The sequence below is a fragment of the Aethalodelphis obliquidens genome, unplaced genomic scaffold (assembly GCF_003676395.1).
Source record: "Aethalodelphis obliquidens isolate GAN/ISIS:26980383/991018 unplaced genomic scaffold, ASM367639v1 scaffold25, whole genome shotgun sequence".
NCBI lineage: Eukaryota > Metazoa > Chordata > Mammalia > Artiodactyla > Delphinidae > Aethalodelphis > Aethalodelphis obliquidens.
Window position 1 is genome coordinate 31,982,595 of NW_020837969.1, and position 14,013 is coordinate 31,996,607.

At 46.6% G+C, this 14,013-nt stretch overlaps 1 long non-coding RNA gene across 1 annotated transcript; it reads left to right on the forward strand.

Moving 5' to 3' along the window:
* The first annotated feature begins 8,286 nt into the window (after positions 1 to 8,286).
* Positions 8,287 to 9,462, forward strand: LOC113628990 (uncharacterized). The gene is made up of 3 exons (XR_003436315.1): positions 8,287 to 8,487; positions 8,983 to 9,107; positions 9,403 to 9,462. It is a non-coding gene; the product is annotated as an uncharacterized LOC113628990 (long non-coding RNA).
* Positions 9,463 to 14,013: the final 4,551 nt, after the last annotated feature.

Here is a 14,013-nt window from a genome sequence, read left to right on the forward strand (position 1 = left end):
TAGTCTCCCTCCCCAAAACCATACCCATGGTCTAATCACAAGAAAAACACTAGACAAAATCTAATAGAAAGGCATCCTACAACATATCTGACCAGTACACCTCAATTATGTTCCAATAAAGCTGAGTAAAATAAAATATCTTTTAAAAAAAAAGGAGTCTCCAATGACAGAAAACCAGCAGTGAACAACGTCATGAAACCCAAGAGGAGGGATAAATCATGTTACATGATGAGAGGGCTTGTGAGATGAGACCAAAGGAGTGCCCACATATTTGGCTACAAAGCAGTGGTGGTGACTTTGATGGCAACGGTTTCAGTGCAATAGGGAGGAGAGAAACCAAATAGCATACGCTCTTTACTTTTGTTGAAACTTTGAAAAATCACAGGGTCTTTCATTGATGGAAGAGAACTCATTCATTTATTTATTCATCCATCCATCCATCTGCCCTTGCTAAGCCCCAGAGGCACAGCTAGCGATTCACAGATGAATATAGCCTGTTTCTGTAGGTGCTCCCAGGCTAACAGTAGCCATCATAGGTATACATATAATTGCAACGAGATGCAGTGGCAGCAGAAAAAGAGGGACCAATCAGTGTAGCTTGGGTCATCAGCCTGGTTCTGAGGCTTGCATTTGAGGTACTTTGGAGACCTCTAGAGGTCTCCAAATGCTAAGTAGGCATTTGAATGTATGGGTTGGAAGGTCCAAAGAGATGTCTGGGTTGGGAATATTAATCTGCCTGCAGAAAGTATTTATGTGGAGGAGATTATCTAGTGAAGGACTATATGTCAACAAGGGGAGCAAGCCTAAAGGAATAGCTTTGAGGATCTGACACTTAAGGACAACGTAGGACTGTGAGCCTGCAGGGAGGAAGGAGTCAATAATTCCCATCGCTGCTAAGAAGTCAAGTCAAAAGGAAATTTGAAAATGTTCAGTGGATTTGGCACGTGGAGATCATTCTGAAAACGGCAGTCGTCCCTTTCTTTCCACACTAAATCCTCCAACGTACCTATATCTCTCTCCACCTTATCATTGAGAGTACATTTTGAGCCTCTATTGAAACCTAAAAATTATAGAAGAATTTTCTGTTAGGCTACGCTTTAAAACAAATTCCTACAAGACTAAAAACAGAGGTGTTTTAAGTGAGTGAAGGACAAACTAGAATGAAAAAAATAGCTATGCTTGAAAATTAAAGAAAATTGCATAAATTTAATTGGGTTCTAGAACTCCCTTGAATCCATAGCCCTTCATACATAAATAAATAATGTAGATTCAAATGATAAATGATAAATAAATCTTCTTCCACATCGCTTGTTAAATGAAGAAAACCAATCTAAACATTTGCTTAGATGTTTAAGAGTCTATAATAATCAGAGCATTAGGCAAGCTCTCCACTCACTACAAAGGTGAATAGGAATGGTCCTCAACAATCTGGGACCTTGTATAATTGATTATCCTCTTACAGAGCCTCAGTCTCTGTCTCTCTGTCTCTCTGACTCTGTCTCTGTCTGTGTGTGTGTGTGTGTGTGTCTCTCTCTCTCTCCTTCTCTCTGCCTTGCAACACACTCAAGGTTTTCTCCACATTAAGAAAAAATGCTTAGGACTTCCCTGGTGGTGCAGTGGTTAAGAATATGCCTGCCAATGCAGGGGACACAGGTTTGAGCCCTGGTCTGGGAAGACCTCACCTGCTGCAGAGCAACTAAGCCTGTGTGCCACAACTACTGAGCCTGTGCTCTTCACCAAGAGAAGCCACTGCAATAAGCAGCCCGCACACCGCAACAAAGAGTAGCCCCGGCTCGCCGCAACTAGAGAAAGCCCACGCACAGCAACGAAGACCCAACACAGCCAAAAATAATAAATAGATAGATAGATAAATAATTTTTTAAAAAAAAGAAAAAATGCTTGACCTTGCCTTCACCTCATCCCTCTGGCCTCCTTCTCTTTACTTTGAGAAAGGCTGCAACAGTGAAAGTTCTCAGTCTAATCAATTTCAAATATCAATCACTCTTCTGAGCTTGCAACCCAGTCTCTGCTATCAATTTCTGGACTAAAAGAGCCCCTTCTCCCAACCCATCCATAAATGATAACTCTTTTATCTCACTGAGAAAATGAAAGTGATCAGAAGAGACCTTCCACATGCTCCCACTATCAAATCTACCCAAAGGCTACACCCCCCTCCCCCAAGCCATACAAAGGATCTCACTACCTCTTGTCCAATCATTTTTTTCTACCTACTGGATAATTCTCATCAATGTGTAAATATTCTGTAATATCTCTTCCTCTTTAAAAATAAATCCTTTCTTGACCCCACATCTCCCCACAGCTACTGATCCATTTCTCTATGTCCCTTTACAGCAAAAATCCTTCAGAGAGTGGTCTCCACACCCTGGCTTCCATTCTCCTCCTTCCATTACCTCTCGAGCCTCCTCTAATAAGGCTTTGCTCCTGCCACTTCACCAAAACTGCTACTGCCCAGGGGCAATGGTTAATTTTATGTTCCAACTTAGCTGGGCCAAGGTGCCCAGAGGTTTGGTCAAACATTATTCTGGATGTACCATGTTCTTGGATTGGAAGAATCAACATTGTGAAAATGACTATATTACCCAAAGCAATCTACAGATTCCATGCAATCCCTATCAAACTACCACTGGCATTTTTCACAGAACTAGAATAAAATATTTGTATGGAAACACAAAAGACCCTGAATAGCCAAAGCAATCTTGAGAAAGAAAAACGGAGCTGGAGGAATCAGGCGCCCTAAATTCAGACTGTACTACAAAGCTACAGTAATCAAGACAGTATGGTTCTGGCACAAAAACAGAAATATAAATAAATGGAACAGGATAGACAGCCCAGAGACAAACCCACGCACATATGGTCACCTTAGTTGTGGTAAAGGAGGCAAAAATATACAATGGAGAAAAGACAGCCTCTTCAATAAATGGTGCTGGGAAAACTGGACAGCTACATGTAAAAGAATGAAATTAGGACATTCCCTAACACCATACACAAAAATAAACTCAAAATGAATTAAAAACCTAAATGTAAGTCCAGACACTATAAAACTCTTAGAGGAAAACATAGGCAGAACACTCTATGACATAAATCACAGCAAGATTCTTTTTGACCCACTTCCTAGAGAAATGGAAATAAAAACAAAAATAAACAAATGGGACCTAACGAAACTTAAAAGCTTTTGCACAGCAAAGGAAACCATAAATGAGACAAAAAGACAACCCATAGAATGGGAGAAAATATTTGCAAATGAAGCAACTGACAAAGGATTAGTCTCCAAAATTTACAAGCAGTTCATGCAGCTTAATATCAAAAAAACAAAAAACTCAATCCAAAAATGGGCAGAAGACCTAAATAGACATTTCTCCAAAGAAGATATACAGATTGTCAATAAACACATGAAAGGATGCTCAACATCACTAATCATTAGAGAAATGCAAATCAAAACTACAATGAGGTATCACCTCACACAGGTCAGAATGGCCATCATCAAAAAATCTACAAACAGGGCTTTCCTGGTGGCGCAGTGGTTGAGAGTCTGCCTGCCGATGCAGGGGACATGGGTTCGTGCCCCAGTCCAGGAAGATCCCAAATGCCGCAGAGCGGCTGGGTCCGTGAGCCATGGCCGCTGAGCCTGCGCGTCCAGAGCCTGTGCTCCGCAACGGGAGAGGCCACAGCAGTGAGAGGCCTGCGTACAGAAAAAAAAAAAAAAAAAAAAAAGCTACAAACAATAAATGCTGGAGAGGGTGTGGAGAAAAGGGAACCCTCTTGCACTGTTGGTGGGACTGTAAATTGATACAGCCACTACAGAGAACAGTATGGAGGTTCCTTAAAAAATTAAAAATAGAACTACGATATGACACAGCAATCCCATTACTGGGCATATACCCTGAGAAAACCATAATTCAAAAAGACTCATGTACCACAATGTCCATTGCAGCTCTGTTTACAACAGCTAGGACATGGAAGCAACCTAAGTGTCCATTGACAGATGAATGGATAAAGATGTGGCACATATATCCAATGGAATATTACTCAGCCATAAAAAGAAACAAAATTGAGTTAGTTATAGTAAGGTGGATGGACCTAGAGTCTGTCATACAGAGTGAAGTAAGTCTGAAAGAGAAAAAGAAATACCGTACGCTAACACATATATATGGAGTCTTAAAAAAAAAAGGTCTGAAGAACCTAGGGGCAGAACAGGAATAAAGAGGCAGATATAGAGAATGGACTTGAGGACACAAGGAGGGGGCAGGGTAAGCTGGGACAAAGTGAGAGGTGGAATGGACATATATACACTACCAAGTGTAAAATAGATAGCTAGTGGGAAGCAGCTGCATAGCACAGGGAGATCAGCTTGGTGCTTTGTGACCACCTAGAGGGGTGGGACAGGAAGGATGGAAGGGAGATGCAAGAGGGAGGAGATATGGGGATATATTTATATGTATAGCTGATTCAGTTTGTTATAAAGCAGAAAATAACACACCATTGTAAAACAATTATACTCCAATAAAGATGTTAAAAAAAAACAAACATTATTCTGGATGTTTCTGTGAGGGTGTTTTCAGATGAAATTAACATTTAATACTGTAGACTCTGAGTAAAGCACATTGCCCTCTATAAGTGGGTGGGCCTCATCCAATCAGTTGAAGGCCTGAATAGAACAAAAGACTGACCTCTCCTGAGCAAGAAGGAATTCTCCAGCAGACGACCACAGAATCAGCTCTTCCTGGGTCTCCAGCCCACAGACCCATCTTGCCCATTTGTACTTGCCAGCCTCCATAATCATGTGAGCCAATTCCTTAAAATGTATCTCTTTATACATGCCCACACATATCCTATTGCTTCTGCTTCTCCGAAGAACCCTGACTAATACACAAGGTCACCAGTGAGTTCATCAAATCTGGAGGTCAATTCTCTAACTTTCACCAGCATTTGACACAATTAAATCATAGCCTCTTTCTTTAAACAAGTCCTGTGCTTCTGCTATCTGGTATATTTGAAAACTACTAAGAGAGTAGATCCTAAAAGTTCTCATCCTGGGCTTCCCTGGTGGCACAGTGGTTGAGAGTCCGCCTGCCGATGCAGGGGACACGGGTTCGTGCCTCGGTCCGGGAGGATCCCACATGGGCCCGTGAGCCATGGCCGCTGAGCCTGCGCGTCCGGAGCCTGTGCTCTGCAACGGGAGAGGCCACAGCGGTGAGAGGCCTGCGTACTGCAAAAAGAAAAAAAGTTCTCATCACAAGAAACAAAAGCATTTTTTGGTGTCTATATGAGGTGATGGATGTTAACTAAACTTATGGTGGTAATCATTTCTCAATATATGTAGGTCAAGTCATTACGCTGTATACCTTAAATTTACACAGTGCGTACATCAGTTATATCTCAATAAAACTAGAAGAGAAAAACGAATGTTCTGTGCTTGTGTCCAGGTATTCGTCTCTCCTGGTTTTCCCCTATGTCCCCAGCTACTCCTAAGTCTCTTTGTGGGGTCCCCTCACCCGCCCCAGAGCTCAGCTCCCGACTCTGCTTTACCTACACTCCATTTCTCGTTGTACCTCCAGAACCTGGTGCTGGCCCTTCTCCCACAATTGCAATTGGAGAAAAGATCAATAAGGTAAATAAAACACTAAAATAAAACATTTTCAAGGGCAAATGTCATCCAGTGCCTGTAAACTCAATTCTAAGGGGCTTCAAAGGAGCTCGAGGTGAGAGGCCTTCAGAATTCCAAAGGAAGGTTCTAGTGGTGGGATTTAAAGTACAGCATGGTCACACACTCCAAATCATTTCAGTTAACATCCCATACCATCCCAGGAAAAGAAGGTTTGCTCAGCAATTGGGATATGGAAACAACTCATGGGTTAATGTCTAAACAGACAAACTCATTCTCATTTTTTTTTCCTTTTAAGTATCATCATTCCTGAGCTTAACAGTCATACGGTGATGTCCAGAGTCATCTTAACTGGACTAGAAAATCCAGTGTGAACACAGGTTGTGTTTAAGAGCACGCTTCCTGGAGAGAAGTGAATGCAGGGACCTGTCTCTCCTTCCAGAAAGGATCTTCTGTGGAAGGTGGTGGTCCGTCCTTTCAGCTGTTCTATGAACAGGGTCCAGCACAGTAAGACATGGGAGGAAAGAAAAAGGAGCAGAAGTTTCTGGCTTGCTCCCTGGGAAAGGCCTCCTTGTTCAAAGAAGTGACTTTTAACCAGTGATGTTTCAATTACAGTCTTTCATGGAGTGTCAAACAGCGAAAAAGAATTCTGTTTATAATATTTTTCTATGGAACTCTGGGGACAGGCAGCTGGGATTCCTAGCAGTCTGAGTTTCTAGGATTAGATCCAGCAGAAGAAAATAGAATGTGAGCAGGGACATCAAGGCTAGACTAATCATCATTAGTGCTGCAGAAAAACTTTCCATTAGGTAGAACATTCACTAACACTCGGTATAAATCTCCGTCCCATGCTTCTATCTGCTTTGTACCAGTGTGCTGCTGGAGCTGGCCCTTACTGGCTCGTGAGTGTTGACCACTGACTATTCAGGGATTTTGTGATCTCATTGTTAAGGTCAACATCATTAAAAATTAAGTTATATAAACTTAGTTATATAAATGATATCAAAAGTAAAGGTAATAAATGCTCAAAATCCACTATTTCCTAATTATTGTAAAGCATTTTTTCATATCATGATTTGTTTCTATTTGACCTGTATGGCAAAAATGCTACTAAATGATGTATTACTATATATCTCTTCCTGACTCCTTGTTCAGTGACTTAGTGACTTCACATTAGTGTCTTGAAACTGACCATGAAATTAGCCATGGTGGGTGTATTTACACCAGGGAAATCGGCCAACACTTTTAAATTAGATCTTTGGTGGGGTGGGGGGGGGAGCCAGTTGCTGAATTTTACCAACATCGCTCCCACATTTTCCATGTCCCTTCATTATGAACATTGGGCCCCTCCTTTGGACGTTAGCGCAACACTGCCTCCTCCAGGAAGGCTTCCCGGATCGCCCCCAGCCTACTATGACTCCTTGCGCTGAACTCCCATTGCCTTGGCTGCCTGTAAGCTTCAATGTGCTCTTGGCTAATAATTGAAGGAAATATAACAAAGATTTTTACACGGCCATATACTTTTCTTCTACCCCTTTGTGTGCCCTTTGAGGGCAGAAACTGATACATAGTAGATGTTTAACAAATACTTGCTGAGTGGAAATCTCCATATAGAACTTCCTAGATAACATGACTGGGTCCCAGTTCCCAAGGAACTTCCATCCGAATGAGGAAAAGATGGATACTGACCGACTTAAACGCAAAAAGTTCTTTTCATGTGACAATTTAAATATTACCAGTTTGAAATGCAGTTGTCTCTAAACACTCATAAAGTCACTCTGATGCTCCCTCCGATGAGAGTGTGTGTTTTTTTGCTTGTTTTCTTTTTTTGTGTTTTGGCTGCGTTGGGTCTTCGTTGCTGTGCACGGGCTTTCTCTAGTTGCGGTGAGCGGGGGCTACTCTTCGTTGTGGTGTGCAGGCTTCTCATTGCAGTGGCTTCTCTTGTGGAACACAGGCTCTAGGCGTGCAGGCTTCAGTAGTTGCAGCACGCGGGCTCAGTAGTTGTGGCTCGCAGGCTTAGTTGCTCAACGGCATGTGGGATCTTCCCGGACCAGGGCTCAAACCCGTGTCCCTGCATTGGCAGGCGGATTCTTAACCACTGTGCCACGAGGGAAGTGCTGAGAGTGTGTGTGTGTGTGTTTTTTTTCTTCCCAAAGTGATTCTCGGTTCAGAACTTCATGGAGATAGACGTCAAGCTGATTTCTAAAAGATGGAGGGGAAAGGAAGACTCTGGGGAGGGGCTAATCTACTCCAGTCTAGTACCCTCACCCCAGCTAAGCAGCTTCCAAGAGGCTCTGTGACTCCGTGGCTGGAGGCTTCTCTCTGGGGCCAGGCTGCCTTGGTGGGTGCCCCGCACGCTGACACCTTGCGGGGGAGCAGCTGGTGGAGGAAGAGGCACAGGAGGAAAGCTGGCTGCATGAAGGGCAAACAACTCTGGGAAAAAAAGTGGCCCCAACCACAAGGGACATTTGGCATTTGCCAAGGAAGCCGCCATAGACAGGAGATCACAGCTGGTTTGACTTACAGATAACAAATCCAGTCCTGTTTCTTGCAGCTTCTTCTATCTGTAAACACAGACGTAGCTATCCACAGAGGCAGGTTCAAATTACCCTGGCGTTCCAGAGCTCAGCGTGGCGGCCTCGGGGCTGGGCTGCGGAGGAGTTACTGGATGGTTCTTCTCCCCGCCATCCCCCCACCAACTGTGGGTGATGCACTGGGGGGAGGGGACACAGCGATGGAGAAGGGAGACCCAGCTGGGGGAGATGGTTGAGGGCATGAGGGCCTGAATCTGATCAAGAGAGTAAGAGAGCCTCGGGAATTAGAGAGCTTCCCTCTCCCGGGACCTTTTGGGAAAAAGAATTCTGGTGAGCTGCTCCGGCCCCAGCAGCGTCCGAGCTGTTCCTTAAAGACGCTTGCTTTGACAGCTTCTTGAGATTCTGATCAGTGCCAAACGCATTCTGTAAATCCACTTACTGCCTTTGTTTGGCTTTTTCTTTCTTCCTCTCTCTTTTCCTCTCTTCCCCCCCCCCCATTTCTTTCTCTCTCTCTCCCCCCTCCCTGCACCCCCCCTTTTTTTTTGGTGGGGTGCAAGGAGGGATGGATATGACTTGACCTTTAGCCAAAATGACCCATTCTAGACAGGAGAAGCCAATCAACGTGGTGAGCGTCACAAGTGGCCAGAACTTGTTTCCTAAAATTACAAGCATGGGCTCCCCATGCCTGCTTCTAGAGAGCAGATCCCCATTCTCATCAAGTTCTGCTCCCAAGACAGTGGTGGATTTGGGGGCTGTACCTGTCCAGCTTCAGAGAGAGGAACTCTCTCCACTTTTCCCTTTCCCACTGGCCTCATCGTTCTCCAGGCCACAGACTTTTAGGAAAAGGTGTCACTTCGTTGGAAATTCACTTTGGGAACTCCTGCGTCCCTGATGTGGAACCTGGGAATTGTTTCAGGGTCCTGAAGGGCCTCGTCAGATCTCCCGCCCAGGTCAGTCCCGGCGGACTCCTGCACGCCCCCCAGGCTGGGACAGACCTTCCTCCTGGTGTGTGTCCCTCCTCCGGGTCTCTACAGGTGGCTTTACCCACTTGCACCCTCTCCGAGGCCACAAGCTGGCCTTGCTAATGCCCTAACAGCCTGGGACTCAGAGGGAAGCTGGGCTGAAACCCAGGGATCCTCCCCTGTTGTCTGGAGCTCCATCTGGTTGGGAGGTTTATCGCGGGCTGTTATCTCAGCGCTCCTCAAGGCAGCTTAAACCTATTAATTCCTTATCTTGTCATCACAGGCTAAATGAAAGCATCCTCCACTAGGCTGCCTCCCTTTGGAATAAAAATCTCTTACCCCCACGTACTTGGCCTCTGCGTGTTTCCAAGAACTCCTCCTCTAGCTTGGTCTAAAGAGCCCCCTGGGAATCTGCCTGGGAGAGGAAAACGCCTGGAGAAAACACAGACGGGCTGGCTCCCTGAATGGGCTGTCCCCTGGGCGGAGGCCCCAGCTCCTAAATGAGTCTCCTGGGGCCTTGGAGGCCTGAGCATCGTCCATTCCAGTCTCAATACTGCAGCCAGGCGGACTTTTTCCAACATCAGGAACTCCCCCCTCCCTCCCAGCCTTTTTTTTTGGCCACGCCCAGCGGCATGTGGGATCTTAATTCCCAGACCAGGGATGCGACCCGCGCCCCCTGCAGTGGAAGTGCGGAGTCTTAGCCACTGGACCGCCGGGGAAGTCCCGGAGCTCCGTTTTTAAACTGCAAAAAGATTGCACGGGCCACACCCCCACCATAGTGGCCGGAAGTGCCGGCTGAAGAAGGATGCGAGCGGGGTGGGTACCGGAGCTGGGAGGAGACAAGAGGGCTGAGACACGCATGACTGCGTTGTGCTGGGGGTTCCCGCGCAGTGATGCCCCAAACCCGGGAGGCCAGACGGGCAGGCCCGTCATCTACTTCTCTTGCCTCCTTCCTCAGAGCAGGTTGGAAGGTAAGGGGAGACAGCATGGTCCACCTCTCCGTGCTCAGAAGGAACAGAACCCCTCTGCGGGGCTGCATTCGGCGCCCCCATGCGTCAGGTTCAGAGACCAAAGGAAGAAGAAGAGTTTTCCTCTCCCAGATTCCTTTCTGGGCACGAGGACACGTTTTCTCCGAATCCCCTCAGCCGACTTCCCCTCGGGTCTCATTGCCCAGCTTTAGGTCCTGTAGCCCCCGAGGCTGCCACTGGCTGGTGGCGTGAAACAGCTGACCCGAGACCACGAAGGACCCACCCCTGGAGTGGGAGGGGGCGGATCCGTCGCGGCTCTTTTCCACTTGACCCAGAGCTCCTACAGGGCAGTCGTCCAGTCATGCTTTTCTCCTCACACCCTCTCTCGTCAAGGCCACCAGGGATGCCCACTGTCCTAAGGCCTCGTCCTTTTTGACCTACCAGCCAATCTCTTCACACTTGATCCCTCCCTCCATTCCGAAACCTTCCTCCACCCTCTCTTTCTCTCTCTCTTCCGCTCTCACCAGCCACTGCATCTCAGTTCCTTTGCTGGATCGCCCTCATCTTTCCAGCCCCTAAATGATGCAGAGTCCAGGACACGGTCCCGCAAACCTCTTTTTCCTTATCTTCACTCTAATCCTCGGGTGAGCTCATCTGGTAATACGGCTTTAAATACCCTCTGACTGCTGGGACTTCCAAATATGTATCTCTAACATGTGCCTCTCGCCTTAATTCCAGATCTAGATGTCCAACTGCTTCATCAACATCCCCACTGGGTGTCTAATGGGCATCTCAAACCTTAATGGCCAAAACTCCTCTCTACCTTCAAAATATGCTCAGAATCTGATCGCATCCTCCCTTTCCACCACTTCTGACTCCAAGCATCTTTCCCCTAATCTACTACAAAAGCCACATCACTCTCTCTGCTTTTCCCTCCCCTTCTACAGCCAAGTTTCCTACAGCAACCAGAGTGAGTCCTATAAGACAGAAATCAGAACACGTGGCTCTTTTGCTCAAAATCCTCCAAGGGCTTCTCATCTCACATAGAATTAAAGCCAAAATTGTTCCCAAAATTGTTAGAAAATTGCTCAAATTGTGGGCCTTCTAAGACCCCGCATAAGCAAGAAGGCTTGAAGGAGGTGAGGGTGGTGATTGTAAAGGAAGGAAGGAGGCCTGCCTCACAGCCGTCTGGGTGGAGACATCTAGGGCAGGAGCTGTGAGGAGAGGATGCACATGGCATGTTTCAGGAAGAGACAGGACCCTGCTCTTCTCTCTGCCTTCCTTTCCAACCTCTCACCTGCAGTGGGTCGAGCAGTGTTCCCCCAAATTCATATCCACCCAGAACCTCAGTACGTGCCCTTATTTGGAAATAGGCAGATGTAATTAGCTAAGAATCAACATGGGATCATACTGGGTTGGGGTGATCCTTAAACCCAATGGCTGGTGTCCTTCTAAGAGAAGAAGACTCCCAATGAGACAGAGAAGGTCATGTGAAAACAGAGCAGGGCAGAGGTTGGGTTACGCAGCCACAAGCCAAGGAATACACGGGCCCACACGTGCTGGAGGAAGAAACAAAGAAGGGTCCTTCCTTATAGCCTTCGGAGGAAGCGTGGCCCTGCTAATACATTGATTTCAGTCTTGTAGCCTCCAGAACTGTAAGAGGACCAATTTCTATTATTTTAAGCCACCAAGTTTTTGGTAATTTCTTATGGCAGCCCTCAGAAACTCACACAACTCTTCCTCCTTCATTTGGTTCCAGCCACATGGCTTTCCTCCAACTCTGCATCTGGTTACAGAAGACGCCAGCAGGATTATATCAAAATGGCAGGAGTCCTGACCCGAGAGACTGTGACTCTGCCCACACCTCTTGACCTCTCATTTTCCTTGTGTATCAGACAAGACAATCTCTGCACTTCCTCCAGTTCTGAGAGCTTGGAATTCTCCTAATCAATGGTCCAGACCCAAATCCACACAGTGAGAGCAATTCTCCCTAGACAGCCTTGGGTTTGTCCAGAGCTGGGGGATCTGCCCCACATGTGTGCAATGGAAAAATTTCACCCTCATCAAGCACCTGAATGCCATAGGGAAGCTGCTTGAGCTGGACCAGCCTCTGGAAAGAAATCTGGTCCACGTTTCCTTAACAAAACTGTTCTGTACAATCCTGGGCACATTCTCACTCTGGTATCAAGAGCTACTCTTTTTTTTTTGCGGTACGCGGCCCTCTCACTGTTGTGGGCTCTCCCGTTGCAGAGCACAGGCTCCGGACGCGGAGGCTCAGCGGCCATGGCTCACGGGCCCAGCCACTCTGCGGCATGTGGAATCTTCCCGGACCAGGGCACGAACCCGTGTCCCCTGCATCGGCAGGCGGACTCTTAACCACTGCGCCACCAGGAAAGCCCTCAAGAGCTACTCTTAATCAACATCTCTGAATGCAAATGGCTGGTCATGTTATGAACACTTACACGTGGCACCAGAAAATCCAGCAGCAAGCAAATGGACTCAGACACATGCTTGTTATCCACTTTATTTTCCAAGAACGAAGCCTTCTGATGGAGGATCGGGTTTGGACATCCTTTAATCCTATGCACACCTCCTCCAGACACACTGCTAATGGTCACCTCGTGTATTCCAACAGCTTGTAATTAGTTTAGGGCAGGAGGCGGGGTAGGTGATCACAGCATTTTAGAGGTAGCAGAGAGATCCTCACATCTGCCCCTCTCTTTTCACCAGTGAGGTGTCAAGGCTCGGACTGCTGAGGTTATGTGCCCAGGTACATGAAGATGAGCTGGAGAGAGCCTGTCTCCACTCCCAGGAGCACCCCTCACACCCCAGGCTCAAGTGCGAGCTTCCCGCACGTTCTGCCAGCCTCAGAGTTCACGCTGGAAAGGCGTCTTCTGATCTGTGCTTTTTGCTTTTTGCTGTGGAGACTTTTCTTCTCCCCACTGATGGGGAAGCTGCCTGATTTTACTCTGCACGGAGCCACCTTATGGCTTTTAAACCACAGAAGTCAAGTTCACAAGATTCCTTTCCCGTTATTTATTTATTTTTTTTATGGCTCTTCAAAGACAGAAAACAACAACCATTTCCAATCTGATCCAAGACCACAGGATTGTTTTTAATTCCATTCATCAGTATCTCATTCACCCCAAGAGACTATGGGATGTTTCCATATTTACATAATGGGCTCATCATTTTAAGCTCCATAGGGCCCTTTCTGACATGGTGGCAGTTATGTTTCCCTGCAAGCTTCCAAGTTTACTGTAGAGGCCAAAAGGGTCTCAGACATCCAGAAAACATACTTTTTATGTTTTTATAAACTCTATAAAATTGTAATTGGATCAAACTTTGCATTCAAAAGCACATTCTTCAGGAATATTTTATATGCACATAAAACAATGAGAAAATGTTAACATTATGATCTTAACTGTTTGCACATTGGAACCAGCTAAAAGTTAGGAAAATGCAATCCATCTGTTCTCTCCTTTGAAACTCAATTATTCCGAGAGCACAAAAGAGGACCTCGGGGGAGTTTGACACGGCCCTCTCCTGTTATCAGGTGACATAGGGGTGGGCAGGGGAAGTGGTCTCACTGAGGGCAGCTGCTCCTTGACCTTCTCTCCAGACTAAGGCTTGGCCAATCCAGGAGCCTTGGCTATAAGGCTGCATCCTCTAACCGGCCGGGCAAAGAAAGGGATGTTCGTGTGGTCCCCATGGCCTCGGGTGCCTGAGGAGCTTCTGACAATCATTTTACCTGTCCTGGCTAGTTCCCCAGGGCCACGGGGGTAGGAAACCCAGGTTCTGCTCTAGCCCTTGAGGCCTGTTTGTTCCAGACTCTCTGTTAGGTGTCGTTACAAAGCGCTAGCGGCCTCATTAGTTGAAGCTGAGTGGGGGGTAGCAGAGATGAGGGAAGGGGCTGTTGGGGGGGA